Source organism: Hipposideros armiger, unplaced genomic scaffold (assembly GCF_001890085.2).
Source record: "Hipposideros armiger isolate ML-2016 unplaced genomic scaffold, ASM189008v1 scaffold_709, whole genome shotgun sequence".
Lineage (NCBI taxonomy): Eukaryota > Metazoa > Chordata > Mammalia > Chiroptera > Hipposideridae > Hipposideros > Hipposideros armiger.
Window position 1 is genome coordinate 641,203 of NW_017732059.1, and position 26,310 is coordinate 667,512.

Below are 26,310 nucleotides of genomic sequence, written 5' to 3' on the forward strand. Positions count from 1 at the left end.
ACAAGGAGGAAAGATTGACTGCTATTAAGCTTTTAATAATACTTCCTATAGCTTGTACCCCCGAGAACCATCTGAGGGTCCCACAGACCTCGTTGCTATGGTAGCCGTAGAATCCACTTACAAGTGGACAGCACCTAGATGAGACTCGCACACCCCTGCCTTTTTCTCCGCCTGGATAAAAAAGACTGAAAAAAAGTATTTTTTCTGAGAAAGTATTTTCCTCAGAATTGGGTAGGTCGAAATGCATGTGCATTTGTTTATGGGTAACAGAGTCCAAAGACTAAATTTTCACCATTCCCTCCTATTTTTTTCACTGTCTTTGGCTTGACATTTCCTTTTTTGTTTTTTTCCTTTTCTTTTCCTTTTCGGTTCTGAAGGTACATCCAAAATTTCACACAGAGAAAATAATGTAGCGCGTTTTTCTTTTCGTGGAGCATTTTCGTAATCTCAGGTGTCAGGGCCATCGTGCAGAATTTATGTATTTTCAGAAAGAAAAACACAGCCTCTCACAGGCGCACAAAAACATGCTTACAGTCGAATGATAAAGTGAACCGACTCCAAACGCCAGAAGAAGGAAGAAAACACACATTCTTTTCTGTCCCGCCACTGAGAAATGCATTCAGTTATTTTTATGGCTCCTTTGAGCCAACTTAACATGACGGTTTGCAGGTGATATTCAAGTCGAATATTTTTGTAGGTGACAAAACTCATGCATGAAGGCAGCAGATCGGGCCTGCTCCCGCGCGGCCTCCGGGATCACCTGAGCTGGGCGGGGCTGCAGAAAACCCCCACCATCGTTGCCTGTTTCTCTGCAGCATCTATCATTGCCCTCACCCCAGTTCGTTCCTTTTCCTGCTTTCTAAAAATCACTGTTTTCCATCTTCTTCCATTTTCCTTCAACCCCCAATATGCTTTCCCCAATGTAAGCGAATGATATTGCCTTAAACGTGGTAGGGAACGTGTATTCTACTCAGAGGACGTCTTCCTCTTCCCGCCATCGAATGCACCCGTCCACCCGCCTTCTCGCTATGTCCTTCCGTGAAAGTGGAAAGAGAGTCTGAGCTTGTTAACTTTGGGGCTCTTGTCTTCATCTCCCGCCTCTGGTAACCCAAGGGGATCCCCAAAAGGCTGGTGTGCGGTTGGAGGCACCCCTCTTCTGTGTCAGGACTTGTGCAAAGTGTATACTTTTGGGGTGGTTGTGGTGGTGGGGAGAATGCCTCCTGGATTCTCCACAGCCATCGGGGATGGGCTGGGGGCGTAGATGTCCCATCCTTGAAGGGACAGTCCCAATTCTCATCCTACAAAGATGCTGAGAGCGTCCCCAGTGAGGCTGAAGCCCAGGTGCCCCCTTGTCACTCTCCCTTTCTCCTCATCTCTTTCACTCCAGCATCTTGGGGTAACCTCCCAAATAAAACTCCCTCACCTGGGTCCCTGGCAAACTCTTTGTTTTCGAAGATTTTATTGGGGGTTTGGGAGATGGGAACAGTGCTGGGGAATTGGGGGAAGGGGAACAGACAAGTTGCTGTCTTTTTGTTCTTCAGTCTAGTTGTGGAGGACGTTGCTTCACTGGCCCAAGTTGGCACCATCACTGCGCTCTTCCCGGGCGAGGCAGATCAGTCACCAGCTTCTGGACAGCCGCTCACTGTGGCTGCTGGCCGCTCACGGTGGCTGCTGGCTACATACGGTAGCCCATGGCAACCCACTGCAGCAGGGGCTGCAGCCTACGCCATCGCCGGCGACTCATGGCAGCCCAGCTCCAGGTTGAGCTGTTGTTCAGCATCTTAGCTGTGGAGGGCAGTGTCACTGGCCCTCATATGTGGGATCCAAACTGGGGCCCTCTGGCATCCCAAGCCAGTTCTTAACCAATGCGCCACTCAGCCAGTCCCAAACTCTTTGTTTTTGATGGAACCCCAATGGAAGACACCCACCTGAACAATAAATGCCTCCTTTCCCAGCACAGAGGACAAAATCCCTCATCACTCATGAGAGAGTAAGAAATGCCTCATCATAGAGCAGAAAGGCTGGGAAAACCTTTTTTTTTTTACACCATCCTGTCTTTCTTTTAGTTTTCTTCCCATCCTCTGGCCTCTGGTGACTGCTTTTTTCACTCTGTGTTTCTTGAGTTTGATTTTTTTTTTTTAGCTGAGCCCTCCTGCCACCTGTGGGCAGCTCAGCGGCAGCTCAGCTCGGGCCGGGACTCAAACCGCTGTTGCTCAGAGCTCACACTCTTGAGCGAGCTCTTAACCAACTGAGCCACTCGGCCGGCCCAAGAATTTGATTGTTTATTTATTTATTTTTTTCAGACCCCACATATGAAGAGGTCATTTGGCCTTTGTCTTTCTTGGTCTGACTTACATCACTCAGCAAAATGTCGTCAAAATCCATCCATGTGTTTGCAGATGGCGGGATGTCCTTCCCTTTAAAAGCTGAATAGTGTCCCCTTGTGCGTATGTCACAGCTCCTTTATCCGTCCATCCATTGAGAGACAGGTTGTTTGCGTCTCCTGGCTATTGTTAATAATGCTGCAAACCGTGATCACGTGGATATCTCTTCAAGATACTGATTTCATTTCTCTTGGATAATTGCCCCGAAGTGGGATTGCTGGATCATAGGGTAGTTCTACTTTTTAATTTTTTGAGGACCCTTCATAATATTTTCTTTTTTAAAAAAAATTAGTTTCAGGTGTACAAAACAATGTACTAGTTAGACATTTACACCTCTCACAAAATGATAGCTCCCCTCCCCCAATCTGCTGCCCCTCTGACATCGTATGTAACTGTTACAATTCCATTGACTCTATTCCCTGTGCTGTGCTCCACATCCCATGACTATATATATATATATAATTATAGTTGACATTTATTATTATTCAGCTTCAGCTTCAGGTGTACAGTGCAGTGGTCAGGCATCTACCCCGTCCATGAAGTGGTCTCCCTAATAAGAAAAGTGCCCATCTGACACCCTACAAAATCCTTACAACATTATTGATTACATTCCCCGAACTGTCTTTCATGTGCCTGTGGCAATATTGTAGTTACCTATTTATGCTGTCTAACCCCTTCCCCTTCTCTGTCATCCCCACCCCCCTCCCAACTAACAGCCATCAGTTGTTCCTCTATGTCTCTGAGACTATTTCTGTTTACTTTGCTCGTTCATTCAGTTGTTCAGATTCCACATATAAGTGAAATCATATGGGATTTGTCTTTCTCCAACTGACTTATTTCACTTAGCATAATGTCCTCTAGGTCCACCCATATCGTCGCAAATGGTACGATTTCATTCTTCTTTATAGCTGAGTAATACTCCATTGTATAAATGTACCACACTTTCTATACTTAGTCGTTTGCTGATGGGCATAATATTTTCCATACTTTCCATTCCCACTAACAGGGCAGGGGGTTCCCTTCCCCCCACAGCCTCTCCAACACTTGTAATTATTTGTCTTGTTGATAACAGCCACTCTGACAGGTGTGAGGTGACGTGTCACCGTGGTTTTGATTTGCGTCTCCCTGGTGATTATGATGTTGAGCACCTTTTCCTGTACCTGTTGGCCATTTGTGGGTCCTCTTTGGAGAAATGTCTGTCCAGTTCCCCTGCCCATTTTCTAATCAGGCTGTTTCCTTTTTGCTCTTGAGCTGTGGCAGGTCAGCTAAAGATTCTTGATAGTATTCGTTTTAGATTCCAGAAGTACAAGTTTTCAAATGACCTCTGATCAGGTGATTGACAGGACAGAGCATGAATGCAAAAATGCAGGGAGTCGGAGACGCCCAGGGTCTGTGGGAATCCTCACGGAGAATCAGAATAGCCTTGGTTTTTGGACCCTGAGAGAGTGATCGATCCCAAGCTAAAGACGTAGCTGGAGCCTGAGAAACTGTTTACAGTTGGCAAGCAACCTGGATGCCGTCGCTTTATTATCATCCTGAAAACGGAATTGGCAATGGTACATACTTAATACATACTTAACGATTTCTCTCTTTCTGGAATATTGAATTAGTGACTAACATATGGCTTTTCCGTTCTTGAACTGGGTCGTCTTCTGAAATATCGATGGAGTGACAAACACAACTGCATGGTTCTGTGCAAACGTCCCCCACAGGAATTAGTTGAACAACCACATAATTCGTTTTCCAGATTTCTTTCCCCGCCCCCCAATATGTATTAAATTTATTGGTCTGTTACGGAGGACTCCAAGAACCAGAGAAAGTACATACGCACTTTCATTCTTACAAAATGTTATCCTTTTGACAAGAATTACCCAAACATGGAGGGAGCAGACTTATTCTCTTCTGGAAAACAGGTGTACCCAATATTATAATTTTTTTTTCATCAACCGTCTGTTCTTTTTTGGGCTGTTTTTACTTTTCCTAGAATTTATGGAGAGCTGAAATGGCTTTTGCTTCAGGATCATTAAACTACACTGCAAAATGAGACACTGGCCTTTACCAGGGTACAAACGTTTGCACACATGCAGAACCGGGAAAGACAGTATGTTTTGGCCGGCATGAAGTTTTCGTTGACCATCTTAAGTCAAAATATTGACTGCAGGGCTGAGCCACCTTCCATGGGGAATGCAAGTAAGACCTGCAAATGTAAGAACAGAGTCATTAACTTGTGAGGTTCTATTTGTGTGTGTGTGTGTGTGTGTGTGTGTGTGTCTGAAGTTCCTACATTGAATCCCTGAGCCCTAGGACCTCCAAATGAGACTGTGTTTGGTGACCGGGCTTTCAAGAGGTGACTAAGGTGACATGAGGTCACTAGGGTGGGCCCTGATCTAACAGGACCGTGTCCTCATAAGAAGAGGAGGTGAGGACACAGACACACACAGAGGGACGGCCATGTGAGGACACGGGGAGCAGACGGCCGTCTGCACCCCCAGGAGAGAGGCCTCGGGGGGGACCAGCCCTGGGACACTGGATCTCGGACTCCAGCCTCCAGGACTGGGAGAGAGAAATGTCTGTTGTGTCAGCCGCCCCGTCTGTGGGACTTTGTTCTCACCTCCCAAGCGAAGGAATAATACAAAGCTCCAAATGATTCTAATGAAACAAAATGATGATGATGACTTTGCATTAATGAAAGAATCGGGAGGACAGATTCTATAAGTATGGTTTACTGTTTCAGGGTCCTGCTATTCTTGGCGTGCAGATGTAGGCCAAACGTGCTTTCTGTAGCATTTTGACTCTATGCTTTCTAGGAAGCATAGTTTCCAAAGGAGAGTGAACAGGCATGAATAAATGAAAAGGAGGGGAGAGCTGATGAAAGAGCAATGCAGTTGAACAGGATGTATCATTAAATTGCATCGTTAAGGTTCATGGCAGCATCACTCACAACAGCCAAGATGTGGAAGCAACTTTGTAAGCTCCATAAATGTGTAACCACTACGCTGTACACCTGACACTAATACCATATTGTATGTCAACTGTAATTGAAAAACATCTATAGAAAAAAACCCAAAATGTTAGCCAGTTGAGTTTTTTTTTTAATACTACATTATTGAGTTGGAATGTAGAAAAGCAAGAACACAGTTTTCAGGATGAAGCAACAGCTTACTCATTGCACTTTAGAACAGTGAATTGCAGATGACTTTTAAAATAGGGCATTGATAAAAAATACAAATACATTTTAAATAAGTAAGGCACTGATGTGGTACCATTGTACGTTCACACTTTGGGACCTTCTGTGTACGGTAGTTGACAGTTTTAAGACCATTTTAATGGTCAAAATCTAGTTTGTTCTACCTGTGATAACTATCCGCTGGAAAAAAGAGGGGAGTATGAATCTCACAGGCGGTAAATTATTCTATGAGGTTATTTAAACACTCGCCCAGCTGGTGCATGCATTGTAGCATTGCTGCCTTCACATGTTTCAATGCATTACTGTTGAAGTTGGATATTCCAACTCATATGACATGAGATGTTATACATCAGAAAATGCAAAGAGACAATGAGGGCACAAGTGAAATTGGATGTTTCCTGAAAATTAAAACTTCGCTATACCAACTATAGTCCATGCTTAGTATCCTCGAAAAACAACTAATGTAAGTCCCTGATGGATCCTTAAAGTCCCGTTCACTCTTCTCCGTGATGCAAATTTCACACTTAACTGTTCACACATCCCATTTCTGTGGAAAGAGAAATATGCATTGAAGATGTTTCGCTCAGGCTGAGAATTAAGGCGGAATTGAAGAGGTTAGTGCTTTGCCTGACTGCAAGCAGCTGAGGAAACAGAAATACACAAATATTATGACACATACAAACACACTTCAAGTGAACTACAATGATGTTCGCTTTGGGGTAAGAGGAACCTACATTTAAACGTACGTTGCTTTGGTCCAAGACTCTGACACCTAACCGTGGCGACATACTGCCTTGCCAAAGGTACACACAGATTTTGGGAGGCATAAACACGTGTGCTGTTGCTATGGGAATGGGCCAAATTTCCCTGTTCGCGTCCTTGTAAAGGTACTAGGAAATCGTGGCCAGTTAAAGAGAAATCTTTAGTGTCCATCGTATAAAATAAAAGGACTTGCTAGTAGGAGAGATAGTGCCCCATGTTTCCTCAGGTTCATGGAGTAGAAATATCTTTGATCACATCCTGACATAGACACATGACATTTTCACGGCCCCACCACAAACCAGTGTCAAGCAGCCCAGGCAATATTGGGGGAAGCTTTCCTGGAAGAAGCCAGCCTACTGGAGTCTAAAGTTTTCTTTCTCTTAAACGCCAAAGCTTTTTCATACTGTGGGTTGACCAGAGCGGAAAAGTTAGAACCAACGGACTGAAGTTCCCTCAGGCAATAGTTCAAGGGCCATACGATTTACTTGGGATTCTGATAAAGAGTGAAGGGTGAAGACACCCAGGTTGACATTCCGGCAAGAACCCACAGTTCCTTTATTGAGAACAAGCAAGCAAAAGCCAGGACTGCGTCTTCTCATGAAAGCAGAGACCTCCGAAAAATGGTGCACGTAATGAATATCGCTCCAGCCATCTAACCAAAGGGGCTGGAGGACACCTCTGCTGGGGCCATAATGTTCCCTATAAATAATTCTAGGTTGGCACCAATCTCTATATGGTTGTTGAAGCCTTAAGAAAGGAAGTCTTTATAAACACTGATTTTTCTGGCATGAATTCATCTACTGATTTACATTTGTTTAACTCACTTATTAATTCGTGTGTTGGCATCGTGTGCCAACCTTCTACTTGGCCCCTTGGGCTGTCAAGAAAGATTCACTACTTCGTGGTTAGGCCTTTATGTAATTTGCAAAGTGATCCCCTCGATAAAATTTTTCTAAAAAAATAAAATAAATAAAAAGTTTTAAAACGCCAAAAAAAAAAGAGTCCCTACCACAACAATGAAAATGGAAAACAAACAAAAGTCGTCTTGCCTTAAAAGCCAGTTGAGTGTTCCAAAACGGTTGATCTTAATGGTTTAATGTCTGGGTGAAGAAAAAAGTCCCCGTTTGACAAAGATGAAACGACCTGGCTCTGTCCCACATCACCCACAAGGACTGGAGCAGATCCTTCTGCAAGAGTAGGCACGCTGCTTTCATGGTAACCGTGGGTGGAAATTCTGGTTGAAAAATAGTGCTGTGAAGTTAAACAGGCTGCTTGCTTTTTAGTCCCACAAGCTTGACAGCTCCTTGTAACACGAAAAGTACAGCAAACATAGCCACCAACAGACACAGAGGATTTCCATACACTCTACATACATGCACACACACACATACGCGGTCAGACAACTACGTTTGTAAACTTGTTGCAACGATGTTGCTGACCTTTTCTGATAACAGAGGGATGATTCATTATGAGTTTGTACCAACTGGACAAACAGTTCACCAAGTTGACTATTTGAAAGTGCTGAAAAGGCTGCGTGAAAAAGTTAGACGACCTGAACTGTTTGCCAACAATTCATGGCTCTTGCATCATGACAATGCACCAGCTCACACGGCACTGTCTGTGAGGGGGTTTTTAGCCAGGAAACAAATAACTGTATTGGAACACCCTCCCTACACACCTGATCTGTCCCCCAATGACTTCTTTCTTTACCCAAAGAGAAAGGAAATACTGAAAGGAAGACATTTTGATGACATTCAGGACATCAAGGGTAATCAACCACAGCTCTGATGGCCATTCCAGAAAGAGTTCCAAAACTGCTTTGAAGGGTGGACTAGGCACTGGCGTCGGTGCATAGCTTCCCAAGGGGAGGACTTCGAAGGTGACCCTAGTGATATTCAGCAATGAGGTGTGTAGCACTTTTTGTAGGAGGAGTCCACGAACTTAATCGTCTGACCTCGTATGCACATGGATTGTAAACCTCTTCTTCGCTCTGTTTTTGCTGAGCTAATTCTAACCTCTAGGTTCCATAGGCCAGCACACTATACGTATTGACCAACGTGGGCCCTTTGGGTTTTACGGAGAAAAACAGCAGCGTCGTTGCAGCCCTCTGCTCTGCACCTTCCAATCAAGTGAGTTTTATGCCATTTGCATAACCAGCTTGCGGCAGATCTGAGATGCCTTTTGGGTGACCAGGGTGCCAGGTGCCAACCTCAGGGGATATGGGCGACCCCGTGTGAATGAACACTGGCCCCTGACCTCTGACCTCTCCCCAGGATACCCAGGCAGCCCAGGGGCTGTTAACTGCCCCACAGTGATGCCTTTCCTTCTCTGCTTAGTAGGAGCTGAGGGACTCTCTATGCTCCTAGGTGCCTGGAGTCTCAATACGTGAAGCTCTTGCAAATTTCTTGGGGGTAAATACCCCCTCACAGCCACCTGTGATCCGTCAATCCGGTAAGCTGCAGGCTACCAGCGTAGCAGTGCCCATGCCAACCGAACTTCCGCTGGGCTGTCTGGTCTGTCATTGGACAAATGAGAGTGTCCCAAACATGCTTTCATGTTTAGCAATACCTGAGGACCTTACCCCAATCCTCACGCCCAGCACGCATCCCAGATCAATTAGGCACAACACCCGGTAACCAGTTACCTTGAAAGGTGTCCCCACGATTCCAGCATTTCATAAAATTTGGAAACCTGAGCTCCGGGTAGTGCACCATTAATTCAGGAATTAAACATTTTTTTAAATGCCTGCTTGTTGCTTGTGCTGATGTGTCTGAATGTTCAGGGGGACACATGGGGCCCCCTCACCCTGAGGCCTTTGTCACACGTGTCACCGCCGTGTCCTTGGAAGCATTGTTAGGTAGGTGACCTGGTGTAATGCTGCATGTGAAAAGTATGCTTGTGTGTCTAGGGAGCAAAGCTGAACCTGGCGTTTCCTGTTGATTTGTATGCCGGCTTACTGTAAATTTAAAAAATAAACTTACACTGTCATTAGAAAGCTCACTTGGGTGGACACATGGCATTAGACCATTGTCCAAACCCACAGAACGTACAACACCAAGGTTGGGTTCGAATGTCAATGAGGGACTTTGGGTGACGATGACGTGTCCATGTAGGTTCGTCAGCTATGACACACGTTCCACTCTGATGGGGGAGGCTGCGTTAATAACTGGGGAAGGTGTATCTGTGGAGAGGATGAGGGGGCACATGGAAAAGCTCTGGGTCTTTATCTCAGTTTTGCTGTGAACCTACAACTGCTCAGCAAAAAATAAATTTAAAGAAAAGCTGGTTTGTCAGAACATGACAAACCAATAAAGAAACAAAAGCTCATAGACACAGACAATAGTTGAGTGGTGACCAGAGGGTAAGGCGGGAGGGGGTGGTAGATGAGGGTAAATGGGATCAAATATATGGTGATGGAAGGGGAACTGACTCTGGGTGGTGAGCACACAATGCGATATATAGACAATGTCTTACAGAATTGTACACCTGAAACCTATGTAACTTTACTAACCATTGTCACCCCAATAAATTTTAACTCAAAAGAAAAGAACAACAATTAAAACAAAAAAAGAACAGCTGATTTGTCTCATGCAAATTAAAATATTTTTTTCTCTTTGTAATGGCCTTAGAAATAGTAGTTGGAGAAAGCGTTGAGCTTTTCAGTCGGTTTTCTGGGAAGGTTTTACATCGGCTGGGTTTGATCCCGGGCCCTGGGTTCTTTCCCCTGCACTGATGCGGGTCAGGTGTCCAAATGTCTCCCCATGCGTGGTCTGCACCCCAGAGAGCCACGTGAGGTTGTAAACGGTGTGATGAACGCCCGGCCACCTGCCATGGCAAGAATTTGTAGCCTGATTGACTTCAGTCCTTGAGCAATTCTTTGTTTTAAACATCTCTGGGCCGTGTTAGGCTTCGGACAAGAGACAGCAAAGTGCCGTACACCAAGGAGGTGTGTGTATAAATGATCCCCGCAGCTGTGTTTCTTAGGGTCTGGGACAGTACTTCCCGCTGGAAGAAGTGAGGCTATTCCTGTATCATGGGTTTATATCCCAACCACACACAGAGACACAGGCATGTCCTACTGTGCGTAGAATTCCACACACCACTATCCATGTACACACCACCTCCTTGTTAAATGTACTTTGCCTCTAAAATACTGCCACTGTGGCAGCTGGAAAAAATGGAACAGTCGAGACCAGCTGCTTAGGGACATAACCGGAAGGCAACGGCTGATGAAAGCCTTTTCAAATTCATGATTTCCTCGGAGGGGAGAAAAGAATGCCATTTGGTGTTCGTCGTCTGCTGTGCTCCTCACTGGGCGTCTCGAACCTCAGCCCTGGCATATCCTGAGCTGCCTTCTTCCAGCCTGAGGTCGTAAGCGGAACAGGGCACTTTTAGGATTAGTAGCATCTGAGATGAGGGGAACAGCAGGAAGAGTCCTGACCCCTTGCCATTCTGATGTTTCAGAAAGGAAACAAACCTTAGTAGGCGGACATGCGTGACCTAAATGTGCTCCCATGAGCTACATGATGGGTTCACAAATGGCTGCGTGAGCTCCCCGAGTCCACACTTTCCAGAAGGCCCAGCCACAGCGATAGCTCCCGATGGAACGGATGGGGTTTCCTGCTTTGCGTTCTCATCCAGCACAGGCTGGAGGGCAGCTAAAGCTTCAAAGAGCTCTGCAGTGCAATACCCGCCTCTGTTTGTTCACGGGAGTTGGGGCTGTGTCTGCCGATGCCGGGAACGACTTAGGTGAGGAACATTAAGGAGAACAGTCAGACAAGCATAAAACTCACCATCCAGCGGAGGCAGGTAGTGATAAGAAAAGAAACCTCAAATAGTCGCGTCATCACAGACGGTGGTAGGCGCTGTGATGGAAGTTGATGCCATGCTGGGAGCATGTGTAACCCAGGGAATGGGTTGGTCCAGGAGGTCTGAGATGGAGGCTTGGAGTTTCAGCGTGTCCCTGGGAGACACAGGACGTCCAAAGGATCTCCATCAGAGAGAGTTGGAAATGGAGGGCACCCAGTGGGGGCCGGATGCCATAGGGAGAGGAAACAGGGGAGAAGTGAAACCAGGGAGGGCAGACCTGGAGCATAGGGTGTTGTGGACCACGCCAAGGATATCATTCCTTGTAAGAGCAATGGAAGAACTTATAAGCTGTAAGGAGGCAGGAGTTCCCTAAGTAGAGGAGGATTTTGCGACAGTCCCTATGGCTGCAGGGTAGAGAATATACATCACAGTGGGTCCTCGGGGTGGCCTTATAAGAAGCAGTGAAAGTGTCCAGGGCAGGGACGGTGTCAGCTTCCACTAGACTGGAAGTGATGGAGAGATGGAGAGATGAATAGAAACAAGAGTTGTCATCAAGGTTAGCGATGGATTAGACAAGGAGAGGGATGAAAGCGTCTAGGTTCCTGGCTTGTGAAAACTAGACCTGCCGACCTGCAATACACGCTTGATTTTTTTTGGTCCTCATGAGTGGAATGACCTTTGTGATTTTGGAGAGGAAATGTTGGAGATGCAATGAAAGAGAGAAGCCTGGAGCGTCTAGACAAAAATCTGGGCTGCAAACCTAAGTTTGGGATGACAGGTCTAGAGATGGAAACCCAGGGCGTCCGGTAAGAAAATTTGGAAACGTTGGGTAGAAAAAGAGAGACTCGCCTAAGAGAGACCCTTGAGTTGCTACCACATTCAACGGCCTGGTGAAGGTCAAAATGCATTCTTTAGGTTAAGTGATGCTACTTCGGTCATCATGAGCTCGCTGAGAGCTATGGGGGATGGTTCTCAGGGTACATTTCGGGTTCTGCCTGAGATGAAGAGGGTGCAAGCATTGGACGTGGAACATCGACAACTCAAAGAAAATTGTGCACTATACTCACTTAGCTACGATGCTACTTCATCTTCTATCATCTACGTCTGATCTGTTATAGCACCTTCTATCAGTAGAAAGAAACGATTACTGTTTTCTGTTATTGGCCTTACCACTGTGTAGACTTGCAACTCAGCGAGAAGCAGTGGGTTTTATTATTTCAGTGATGGCAGCACAATGCATATATCGCTTATCTCCCCTGATATATACATATATATATATATATATATATATATATATATATTGGTCACAAGCCTGGAAAGGAAATAATTAATATGCCAAAACAGATATCTTCCATTTCATGGCATGGCGAATTGCCCAAAGGAAGCCTTTTTTTTTTTTTGTAAAGTCCCCAAACTCACCAAGTCTATGAAAAGCAGACGACTGTTCCTGAAAATACAAGTCCACAATGACACTCAAGAAGTACAATATGTTCCAGGAGTCACAGGGATGGGCTCTGCAGCCCTCCCCAAATCTGTTCAGTGGGAAGCCCTCTGTTTCTTTTTTCTGCATGGAACTGCCTGTCTCAGCAATTCTCTGCACATGGGCCGAGCTGAAAATAGCCTGCTGACGAGGCTGGGTCGGCTGGAAGGACCTGCTGTCCAGATGCTCCGAGCCGCCCTCCTGTGTGGTCAGCAGCCAGCCCTCCTGCATGGAAAGCAGACGGACAGCATTGTCCAGTGGAGGGCAAGGTGAGGACTCAGCATGCATTGTCAGCCAGGAAAATTCCAGGAAAGAGGTAATACGTTCTTCTCCCCTGAAAAAAGAATGCAACGTGCATGAGTTTTGTGGTTATTTTTTTCTTTTGCATTGTGGTCTCCCCGTGTCTCGGAGGCCACAGGAAATGTCGTAGGCGAGAATCTGGCGGCTGCTGGCGGGAGCGAGTTTCTGGACAGGAAATTGGCCTCCCACACAGAGGACGCAGCATGAAAGGGGGAATCAGAAGCTCCCCGGGTGGGCTCAGGGGATTTGAGATCTCTGGCAGCACGAACAGAAAGGCTGTGGCCCAAGTCACCATCAAGAGTTCCCCTGCAGAGCCACTCATGCCTCCTCAGCCCTGTAGCCCACATGTTCCCTCTCCCCACCTCCAGGTCTTTCTCCCCCCAACACTGTCTGCTAACCTTCCTCCCTCGCCATCCACTCTCCAAGAATGACTCTTCATTCATTTAACAACTCACAACTAGTCCTGTTTCATCCCTTGGTCTCTTCTGCGACACCTTTCCTTTAAATGCAAGACTGTTACACCCAGAAAACAGGATTTTTCTCCCCCCACCCCGTGCCGTTACAAAAAGTGACAATTGACAAGAGGAACTGTTGAGCTGGAGAAAGTTTATATCTCGCCAGAAAGGCTGTCCCCCCAAAGTCCCCCAGATCCAGAGCTGGCTCCACGCGATGCTATGAATGTCGGACACACGTTTATGCTGAGATGTCTGTATGTGCTTCTGCAGGTCAGTCCAGGGTTATGGAGATCAAAGGATAAACCCACACACAGCGATCAATGCTCGATCAGCTTAACGCTTTGAGCAGCTTACGTTAGTGACTCAGGCCATGGGTCTCAACTCTACTTCCTACGTGTGTTAGTTTTCCAGGCCTGGAGGCTGGAGTCCGAGATCCGGGCGTCCCAGGGCTGGTCCCCCCTGAGTCCTCCTTCCTGGGCGTGTAGACGGCCGTCTGCTCCCCGTGTCCTCACATGGCTATCCCTCTGTGTGTGTCTGTGTCCTCACCTCCTCTTCTTATAAGGACACGGTCCTGTTGGATCAGCGCCCACCTAGTGACCTCATGTTGTTACCTTAATCGCTTCTTTATAGCCCCATCTCCAAGTGATAGGTTACTTAAGAGTGAATGAAAGAAAAAAAAAATCACAGGACCCATTGAGTTTTTACACAGCAGTGGGAAAAGGTTTCTTCAACTTAATAAATTGAAAGGGGTTAATAGCAGGTGAAAATGGAGCTGCCTTTTACCGCACAGTCATGGGCAGAATTGTGTCCCCCCCAAATTCACATGTTGAGGTTCTTACACCCAGGACCTCTGAATGGGGCTGTATTTGGAAATGGATCTATAAAGAGGTGAGTAAGGTAACATGAAGTCACTAGGGTGAGGTCCTGATCCAACAGGACCGTGTCCTTATAAGAAGAGGAGGTGAGGACACAGACATGCACAGAGGGACAGACATGTGAGGACACAGGGAGCAGATGGCCGTCTGCATGCCCAGGAGAGAGGCCTCGGGGGGGACCAGCCCTGAGACACCCGGATCTCGGACTCCAGCCTCCAGCCTCCAGGACTGGGAGACATAAATATCTCTTCTTCAAGCCTCCAGCCTGTGGTCCTTTGTAATGGCAGCCACAGGACATTAACACAAGCACGCACCAGTGACGCCCGTCCATGTTGTCGGCATGTCTGAGCTCAGTAGGGGCCCTCTTCCCAAACCTTAACAGTGATGCTGAGAACCATGGCAGCTTATGTCAAGGTATCTTGTTTGGTTTTTTCCCTCACTTTCATCTTAGATTTGTTATCTTTGAGCCATGTCAAAGTTCATCTTATCACACAGTTGGCATGTAGAGTTTCGAACGCATGGCACGGCGAGTTCATGGCCATGGCCTTTGACTTTTAGACATGGGCATATTCTGTGCCTTTCTCTCTTCTGATTGGCAGTAAAGGCTGCCATCCATTAGCGACTTGTAAGAGATCTTTACTGAACCCACACTTAGTCAACAGCAAATGTCCATTCATGGAAAGCTTGCAAGAGAACATTAGAAAGGCTGAACAAGAAAGACGGCTCCTTGGATTAGGGTTATAGAAACTCCAAAGTCCTGAGCCCTTTTGAAACATGGACAACGGAGCATGAAAAGGTCATATGTTTTGAGTATCCCCATAAAATGCAGTGTGTCCTCTTGAGTACTCACACTCCAGGAAGTCCACCACACCACCGATCTTTGGTGAGGTATTTACTGTAGACCAAACAACGAGCAGGTAAATATGACAGAACACACACACACACACACACACGGTGCATGTGGAGCTGTGCCATGTGAGATTGCAGATGAAATATCACTGCAAGGGAAGACTGTTCCGGGCTTCCAAAGAAGTCATTGTAAGTCAGATCAGCGCGTTGGCTGGAGGTGAGATATGGCGGGTGTGCTTTGCTGCCTTACGTTTGCAGCTGGCGTCTCTACAAAGGTTCCACACTTGAGCCTAATCAGCAAATTAACTTCATGTCTAGACAGTGAGCTACGCCTGGCAGGGGTCAGCTTCGCTCCTGCAGATAGCAGGGGCGGGAATCTTTTCGCCAAGACCTCTGAGAGCTGCAGACTCTTGTACAGACGGCCAGGAGGATGGCTCCCATCACACGAATGGCCCCTTGGAATTGTGATGGGTACGTTGCCTATATAGTCAATGAAGGACCTCCCAGGCATTATTTACCTAAAACACAGCTTGCTGAGATCATTTTTGGCAAGACCAACGCATCATCATAAATCATCATTTCCTAGTCATCATATTGTTGGCAATTTTTGGGGGGGTTTTGGTTTTGGCCTGTGTTTTTCTACAATTCCCCAAGGCACATTTTTATATCCTAATGACCCTCCTTCCCTGTGCACATGAATCATAAATGATCTCATGGCTTCATCACGTTGTTAGAAGGTAACATGTCTGGAACGGTAAGACGTTGAAGGCAGTGCGTGCATCCCATGGGCGAAAAATAAAGGGAACTAGGCAATGCAACCGCTTCTCCACCGTGAAGAAACAAAAGGGTATAAACTCATCGTGATAACACGTGTCCAATGCTTCCTGAGTGCTAACGGTTGCACAGACATTATCTTCCTGCAGCCAGTGAGTCATGACTCCTGGGATGTTCCAAGTGGGGGTTCCCGTCTGGACCCCTGGCTTGGCCGGTGTCTCTGACTTCTAAACCAGCAGTCTACATGGCGGATCATTTCAGGGCTCAGCATAATCATTACATGTGGGTTTGTTTTTTCTTCTTCTTCTTTTCACATCAGGGATCTTGGAGTTCTTTCAAAATATAAATAAATGGGGATTTTTGTGTGTGTGTGTGTGAAACAGAAACATTTTGCTGGAAATTTTTTCTTTGCTTTTTGCTTTTCCTAATCGCCCTCCAAGCAAAGGCGTCTAGCTGAAGGGGTGATCCCCTCCAAGTAGGAACCTCTTCTAATGGGCGAGGCGGTGCCAGAAGCGCTTATGATGTTGTCCCAACACCACTCTGGACTGGGGCCGTCCGACAGACCAGCTCTTAGCTGCCCACTCAAGTTTGGGTGCAGGGCTCCTCTCGAGGTATCGTTCACTAGTGGTTTCGGTCAGGTGCCAAAGGATATTTCTCAATGTGAAGTTTCTCAACGACACAATGTCTGTAAGTCTGTTCTCCCTGTTCTCCAGAAGCCCTGGTCACTGCAGAAAAAGAGACCTTCGTTTTCAGAACTGCCGGCTGTTGGACAGCCCTGCGCTGCTGAGTGGCCGTGAGACAGGGGCTGGCGGAAGCCCTCTGCTGTCTCCCCTCCAGCCCTGGCTGTCGTAGGCGCCCCTTCAGGCCGAGCGCATTGTGCAGCTGCCGGCAGGAGTGCTGCGGGGACTGTTGATGCCTATGGCTTTTCAGGAAATCGCGTTTGAAAACAAACAAACACCACTTCTGGTGAACGGGTGTGCTGGGAACACGGGTGGGCAGTACAAAGAAAGGTGGTGTCAGCCAAATCAACAGGAGAACTTTGTGTCTTGTGTACGCTAGGGCCCGGGGTTGCCCCGACCCAACGCTCCTGCGGTCACCAGCTGTCTGTCTCTCATCTCCTCCTCAGCCCTCCTGGCCTCATAATTTGATCCAGGATGAGGAGGGACCTCATGCCGCTTGGCAAGCTGCAGCAACACCGAAGGAAAAACGACGGGAGCGTGGGGTTGAATTTCCTCCACTCGTGCTTTGGTAACGTGAACGGAATGTCACTGAGTCCTAAGACCCCTCGCTTTCATTCCCCTCTCTGGAGAACCCGGGCTCAAATCTGGGGTTTTGCATTCTGACTGCATATTAGACTTCCCTGGAGAGTTCAAGAGCTACTTCAGTGCCAGGCTCTGCTCCCGGGGAGTCCAGCTTCACGAGTCCGCTGTTCAAAGTGTGGTCCGTGGACCCACAAATGTCAGCCTCACCTGGAGTTTGGACCCCACACGAGAGACGCTGCATGGTAACAAGAGACCTGGCTGGTTCATCCCCACATTAAACTTCAGAAGCGCTGGTCTGGGAGAGTCTCTCAGATCCTAATATTATGGTTTTCCTTATTGCGAGGCATTATGCATATTGCCGCATATCCTAAAATTAGAAAGTACCAATTTTATATTAAGAAGCTCTTACCAGGCAGTCCATCCATGAAACACGTTCACCCTAAAACACTCCTCTCATGCCTAGATAGGGCAACCACACTTTTCTTTTCTTTTTTTAATTTCTTTAATAGATACTTGCTCTCACAACCCTTTAATTTCATGCAGGAGAAATTATGCACCAAAGAGGAGCCTGAAACCTCTTTCCAAGTAAACAGTGTTGAGAAAGAGCCCTTTGACGGCGCATCAAATCTCTTTTTCTAAACCCAAACTAAACCCCACAAGACTGTCTGCTCCAATTCCAGGGCACCATGTGGAATCGCAGAAACAAATTATACGTTCAGAGTTTGCAGCCACAAATTTCCTGCTGCTCAGTAGTAACTGGGAGAGCAGGCACAACTTACAAAGAATAAAGAAGAAAAAAAATAAAGGAGACGTTTTTCCAGCTAAGGCTTTATTTTTTAATTTGGAGCTTGGATTCCTTTTTGCACTTGTCTTCCAAGATGTGGACCAACTTAATGAATGGCCACTTGCCACCTGCTCTATCCAATTTAAAATGCCTCTGATCGTATCATTTTTTTAAACCACCACTTTTTTTGCCCCCTATTCTTCATCTACCTGCTTCGTGACAGTGAAAATGTGCGTTTGCTCTAAATGGCTGCAGTTTTCAAGGTCTTTGCCAAAATGATATATGTAGATACAGTTGCTTCTCTTTACTGAGTTTCTAGATTTTTGTCCGTAGTCACTGACACCCTATAGATCATGGTTTATCTTCCTTTCCAAAATCTGTCTTCTGTGTGTAATGAATATCCATTATTTGCACTATTTAGTGACAATGTGTTATGTTTTGCATTTACGGTATATTCTAGTATAGCAAAATAATTGCAGATCCCCCCCCCCCGTGCTGTGGTCTCTATAAGAACTGTTCAAATAAAAATGTCTAAAAATACCATTTGTTTTCCCTTTTGGATGTACTTGGATTAAATATCCAAAGGGTTTCTATATCATCAAAGATTACTTCTGACTCCAGCGCCAAGATGAAGAAGTATGACTCTTTTGAACTGATGTCACTTATTTTCGGAATGCTCACCATATAATGGTTTGCAAATGCCAAGAACATACTTTAAAAACACCCACAAGGCACGTGGCTGAACATGATCAAAGAAGGATAGGATGAATATTTTAGTATCACATATGGAGACGGATCTTAAAAATACATTTGGTCTGCATTTCTACTTACAAAGAACAGCCTCTACTTCCTGTGAGTTCAAAGGTTCATCTTTGCCTGATAGCACCCTGACCCGGAGAAAGGAGAAAAAAGGGCTGGTGAACAAAATGCAGCAAACAGGCTTGACCCTGGATGGATATTAAAGGCAAAGAGGGAAGTTCTCCCACCAAAAGAAACCATCACCACCATCACCATCATCACCACCATCATCACCACCATCACCACCATCATCATCATCACCACCATCACCACCATCATCATCACCACCATCATCACCACCATCACCACCATCATCACCATCACCATCACCACCATCACCACCGTCACCATCACCACCGTCACCATCACCACCATCACCATCATCACCACCATCACCACCATCAACACCACCATCAACACCACCATCACCATCACCACCATCACCACCATCACCACCATCACCACCATCACCACTACCATCACCACCATCACCATCACCACCATCACCACCATCACCATCAACACCACCATCACCACCATCACCATCACCACTATCACCATCACCACCATCACCACCATCACCATCAACACCACCATCACCACCATCATCATTCTATTGATGCTAAAGAGTCAGATGTTTAAACTAATATCAACCCACTTATCTCCTGCTTTTCTAGTCAAATGGCCAGTGGTTGCCAGATTTAGCAAATAAAAATACAGGATGTGCAACAGAAGAGGAGTTTCAGATTAACAAAGAGTGGGGTTTTTGTTTGCTTCTTGTTTGCTTTGTTTTGTTTTACTCTAAATATGACCCACAAAACATGTAAGATAGACTTACACTAAAAAGATATGTTCATCAGAAAATCAAGTTGAAGTCTTGTCTCTAATCAGGAGGCCTAGCCTGGCACAGGGAACTCTGCACTTTTGATGCCTCAGACATGAGGGGAGCACAGGGTTGTGCTTCCCGAGAGGAAGGCTGGGCAGCTGTCTGCACGCATGGAGCTCCAGGAAAGAGGTGTCATCTGTGGGGACCAAATGCCATGAGGAAGGAGGTAGACATACCGTCAGGCTCTGCTCGATGCATGACGTGGCCCTGAGCAAACCTTGCTGCGGGGGCCATCCCAACACCCCCGATTGCGTCATGCCCTGGTTAACGACACAGTGACCACGGGGTCACTTCGTGAGGAGAGGCTCATGTCTGCTTGGTGGCTCCTGAGAAGACAGGCGTAGGGACTAGTTTATTCCAGGACGCCCCATAATCCCCTTTTCTCTGACCACTGAGCTCTCTCTCCTTCTGTCACCTGGCCTTAACCTCGCCAGCTCGTACTCTTCATGGTCTTGGCTATTCAGGGACATAAAGTTAAGGAGAAAACAAGGCCTCCATTCTCGCAAACTCGCTTTCTGAGTTTTGTTGGGCTTCTCTTTGATTTTTCCATCGCCTGCGTCTTCCCTTCCCTCACAAATCAAACGATACCATTTCTCTGTCTTTCGAGTGCCCCTCAGGATGAAAGCGAGCGAAGGGTTCACAACACCTGACTTCCGGATCTGCACACACTTTCCCTCCATCAAAGTTATCTTTATTTGCAATTAATGTAGCTCCTTAGGTTACACACGCAGGCTACTGTTCCCATAACTGGAATCTATGTAACTTGGATCAGTTCGCCTTCAAAAGAAAAGATATAATTTTCCAGGTGTTTTAATCAATGTTTTGGCCCCAGGGTTAACGTGGATGTATGGACATGTTACTTGCTTTTTACTTGCTTAATAGTCCTGAAATGTTTGTTCTCTCTTGGAAGCTGTTATACAACATCACTGCATGGTGTGTCACCTATGGATACGGGGTATTTGGCTAAGTCAGTTCCTCTTAAAAACAAACCTGTGCAGGGCACCTGGGGAGAGTGAGGGTGGTTCACTTACAACATTTTTCCGTCATATTTTAACATTCTAATTCGTGCACACTTAGCACTTTTTTTTCCCCTGGGACTCGCAGAAGCAGAGGCTCAAATTACTTTGTCAATTTTTTTTTAATCCAGTTACACAATCTAATTTGTAGTCAGTGCCTTCTTCATAAGCACTTTTTTTAAAGGAAGTTTGAGCATAAAGTCTCTAAGTGGAGGCTATGAGAATTGGATTTTTGTTGTCCTGTTGACCACGTGACCCTCAGGTTAGAAGCAAGAATATCATCACCAGGACTGATAATTCAAGGCGACAAAATTAGGCGGGGGCGGGGGGAGAGAAGAAAACATATGACAAAGCTTTACCTCACTGCACTTGCCAAAGATTTCTTGTCTACCATCCCAAAGGCAGAGGCCACAAAAGAAAACGTAGGCAAAGTGGACCTCCTGAAATTTGAGCATCAAAAGACAGTAGCCACAGAGTAAAAATGCAGCCCACAGCATGGCAGCAAATATTTGCAAATTTGAATCTGAGAAGGGAGTACTATCCGTAGTCTACAGAGCAGTTATAAACCTCAGCAACAATAACAAGAATCCCAATTCACAAACACGCAGAGAGAGGACTTGAACCGACCTTTCTCCAAAGAAGGGCTAAGATCAGCCGATAACCACGTGAAACGACACTCAACATCACTCATTATCAGGGAAACACACATCAAAACCACAGTGAGAGGCCACCTCACACCCGTTAGGGTGGCTACTATATTTAAAATAAGAGAGAGAGAGAGAAAGAAAAGAAAATGAGGGTTCGTGAAGATGTGAAGAAGTTGGAACTCTTGTGCCGTGTTGGTGGGAATGTGAAATGGTGCGTCCACTGTGGAAAACAGTATAGAAAGTCCTGGAAAAAAAATAGAACTATCCTATGATCTAGCAATTCCACTTCTGGGTATGTACCCAAAAGAATTGAAAGCAGGGTCTCACTTTTTTTTTAATATGGAAATTCATTTTATTATTATTTTATTTCAGAAGAAATCATCAGACTCAAAATTTCATATGGACCTTTGGATAAGGCTGGGTTTGGTTTTTTAATCAAATTAATAGAAATGGGTAGCATTCATTTATCTTAAGTACAGGTAGGTAGATACTCTTACTCCATCCGGAAAAAAAGTAGAGTATATTGAGTGGTAATAATAGACAAACTTTTATATGCAAGAACTTACAATTTTCAGAAAAGTTTCTGTGCTGCGAAGAAACTTGCTATAAACAGGCCCTTATTAATACTGTTTTTAGTATTTGTCTCTCTATTTTTTCATACATTATGGGTTGCAAAGATCTACGTGTATGTACTTTAAACCACTGTAAACTCAGGACGGGAACCTTATGTGGAAACGGGGTCTGTGCGGATGGGACTGAGTGAGGGGTCTGAGAGGAGGGCATCCTGGGTCACGGGTGCCCTGAACCCAACGACAGTGTCCTTATCAGGGACAGAAGAGGAAAGACACAGACACAGAGGGGACGCCACGTGGAGACGGAGGCAGAGATGGGGGGGAGGCGGCCACCCGCCCGGGGACGCCTGGAGCCCCCAGGAGCTGGACGGGGCAGGAGGGACCGTCCCCTAGGGCCTCCGGAGGGAACGCGGCCCTGGGACAGCATGGTGGCAGCCTCCTGGACTCCAGGACGGGGGAGGATGGATTCCTGTAGTTGTAAGCAACCTGATTTGTGGTCCTCTGTTACAACAGCCCCAGGACACGCCTATAGGTAATACCAACATTGGAAGGTAGTTTCTATTTCATATGTTCTTTGCCGTTTTCTTTCTTTGTAAGATGTACAACTCAACGCCTAGAGCTTCCCTCTCTCTTCCACTCCCCCTAACCCTTTCGAGTCACGGTTCCTTCTCGTTCACTCATAAACGAATTCTATTTACGTCTGTAAACACCGCGTTCCGAGGCATTTGGACGCTTCCTCGAGTTGAGTTTGGGTGTCGGTGGCCGCTGCAAACACGCGCCTGAATGTACAGCCAGGTAAATCGCCATGGTTCTCTTCTCTGACATGCAGGGAGGGTGGAAGGTTTCTGGGCAGAAAGATTTATCGACTTCAGGCCTCTCCATAAGTCATCTTTTGTCCAGTCAGGAGGCCACACCTTCCAATTCATGAAACAGGCGTGTCACCAAAGAATCAATGGCCTTGTCTGAGGTCCTGAATGCATCCACAGGTAGACGGAGCCCTCAGTTTATTCCTTTATGAGACCCACGAAAGGGCTGGGTTTCAGCAGCCGTCCGCGCTCAGAAATATCTTTTAATGACATGCTTTCATTCCAGCCTCTATGGCGGCTTCTTTGGGAAGCGCCCTGGAAGCCACTAGGGATTCATTCCTCGAGGCAGCTGGACCGGAGGACGTGGAGTCAGCATGAATGCAGACCAAATGCACTGCGCGAGTCCAAAAACAGAACACACACACACACACACACACACACTCACACAAAGGTCTTGATGCTTCATGAAATGCTGACGCTTCCTCCTTTATGGACCATCTTGCTGAAATGAATAGTTTCATGCTGAAGTGGAGACTTTTTGCGATTTCTAGTTTGCAAAGGGAGACGGCTCTCAGTGTCTGCTGCTGACTCAGCATTCAGAGTTGAGGTCTTTGAAGGGGGCGCATCCGTGGATGCTGGCATCTCCGTGTTCATCTCCCTGTCTGCCTGTCACTGGCCCGTGTGGCATGCAGGAAGGACGGGGCTCAAATTCCACCGTCTCGCCCCCCCATCAAGCAGTTGGGTTTGTCCCAAGCAGAATGTAGACAGTGCCCAGAATACAGGAGCATGTGTCTCTGATTCCCCCCACGGGACGGTGATGGAGACATAGCTTCCCTTTTGCCCTGAAATCCCTTCCAGAGTGTCCCCCACGATGGGTCACACTGAGCTCACGACTTTACATGCTGGCTGAGAGGTGGGCAGCATTTTCTCCAGCCTAATTTTTGCAAAACTGATTCAACTGTGCTTGCGAGAGCTAGAGAGTTTCTTCCACACGGACCTCTCTCTCTCTCTCTCTCTCTCTCTCTCTCTCTCTCTCTCTCTCTTTAAAAATCCTGTTCCATTTTAAACTCTGCTGTTGAGACAATCTGGAAGCATTTTAGGACACGCAACTGAGCAGGCAGCTTCTACTGACTGTGGTGTGTGTGTGAACAAACCCAAACAAAAGTACCCTGTCGTTTTCAGCGAGGCTGCCAGTCGCGGGTACTGTCATTGAAGGGTGACCCTAGACAGACGGGGGCTGTTGCACTTGGAACATTCCTAGAAGTCTCTTTGTGCTCACATCAGGCTATAGCCTCAGTCACTCTTGTCCACCCCTGGGATTTCCCAGCTGTGCAAGGAGACATTTCCTGTACAGCCTGTGTGTGTGTGTGTGTGTGTGTGTCCAGTCATCCTAGAATATTTAGGGGCCACCCTCCCAGGGTGATGCAATTCCAGCCTCCCTTAGAATAGCAAACTCTCCCACAAAAACACCAGAAAGCCTAAGCACCTTCAGCCCATGCGAGAAACAGCCAACATAGCTGCAGAGATCCTGTCTTGGGGTAAAATTGGGTACCAGGATGAGAGACACAGCATGCAGTCAAAACGAGTGACTGTTGGTTTGCAAGGTCCTGTGGCTCGCATCCTGTTGTCACAACAGCCCTGAGAGGTGGCATAGTTGTCCTTATTTTGTGTCTGGAAATGCTGACTCAGGGAGGGTGAAGAGTGTGTTCTTGGCTCTCCAAGGAGCAGGCCTGAGGAGGGGGTGGCTGGATCCCAGCTGTCTCACTCCGTAAGCCACTGCTCTGAAGTTGCTTTATGGGGGGCCACACCCTCCTTACAAGGCAAACAGGTCGGAGGGCCCTTGTAATGATGCAGAAGAGTCCGGATGGAGATGGGCCCCCCACAGAAAGCGTTGTAGGGGCTTCTGCACCCTGAGATTTAACTATCTCCATATTCCAAAGGGAAGTCTGGAGAAGGACAGGAGTTGGACGCTGGAGGCCGACCTGTCCAGCCTTGTTGGGGTTTCTGTCTGAACGCACAGACACACACACACACACACACACACACACACACACACACCTGAATTCCAAGATGTACCTTTTCCACCTATCGCTTTTAAGAGGCTCTACCCTGTCAGCCGGCTGCGGGGACATCTTGGCAGACAGGAATTGTTACAGAAGTAAATCGTACCGTGGGGCTCGTAACGAATATGTGAGTGTACTAAAGAGAGGTCTTTTGTAGACCCGAGACCACAGGTAGGCAACAGTTGAAGATGAAGTGCACCGTCTTAGCTGGGGGCTGCTGTAAGAAAACAGCACAGACTTGGGGGACATGGTCAGGCCACACACATCTATTCCTCAGGGTTCTGAGATCAGGGCAGCCGTCGAGTCAGGCCTGCTGAGGACTCCCCTGCTGGGCCATGTTGGCCTTCTGTTTCCTGTGTCCTCCAGTGAAGGAGACAGAGACTCCTGGGGCCTCTTGCTCTCCTTATAAGGACACTCATAGCCTTCATGAGGGTCCCATGGCATTGGGTCACTAGGGGGACTCCAACTTTTTGTCAGTGCTGAGGCCACCATCGTTCCTCTGCTCAAAGCACATTCATAGGGACCTACAGCGTTGTACCGCCTCCTTAGCCTGCCCATCATTCTCTCAGCCTTTCTCAAGCCCAGGTACAAGAGCTGGGAGCAAACAGGTGAATTCAATTCAACCGACATGCGTTTAAATCCTTCCATATGCAAAAAAAACAAAAACAAACTTTGTTGGTGCTTCTGGGGATTTGGCCACAAGTAAAACAGGGTTTCCTACCCCTGGACCTAACCACCCAGGAAGCGAGTGATGCCAGCAGGACAAGTGTCAAAACAAAGGGACTGCACACACCAAAATATTGATTTTTTTTTAAAAAAATCACTGAATCACTGAGCATCCATAATGCTGTATACATGGATTTGTCATAGAAGCTAAGGGCTGTGGCTTTTTAAGTTTACCCATTTCTTAATAGAATTGCACTTCAGTCGTTCATTCAGTCATGCATTTAATTGAGCACCTAGTGTATGCTAAGCACCGTGTTAGTGTTTCGATTTCAAAAAGTTACCATGTAATTAGACAAGGGAAGCAATTGGCCATAATGCAGAGCAAGGGTCCTGGGGATGAGCGGGGCTGTTGGGAAATGCTGTGAGATGGACGCTGAGGAGGAGATTGCCAAGGAGCAGTGGGGGAGGGGCGAAGACTAGGCTAAAACCAGCACCTCAAGATGCCAGGCATGTCAGCAGATGCACTATTCCTGGGATAGACTGGGACGACTCTGGAAGGTCATGTGCCACCCAGGACAACGTCAGAACCACCCGGAACAATGTCAGGACCTGTTTTGATGGTGACGGCGCCCCTCCAAGCTTTGGTGGCCCACTGCAGGTTGAGTAAAGAAGGAATTGGGGAACCAGTGACTGGCGGGAGCTGAGACATGAGTTCTTACTAAGACAGTGAGACAGGGGGAGGTTACGGGGTCCCACAATTCTTAGGAATCAGAATTTGCTAAGCTGGTCACCAGTTGACTTCAGTGTCCTGAAGGAGAGACATGCGGAGGATGATGATGTGAGTTCCCAGTTTAGTTGAGTTGCTGGATGACTGACATGGCCATTAAGGAGGATAAGGAGATGGACTGGGAACAGTTTTTGTTTTGTTCATTTTT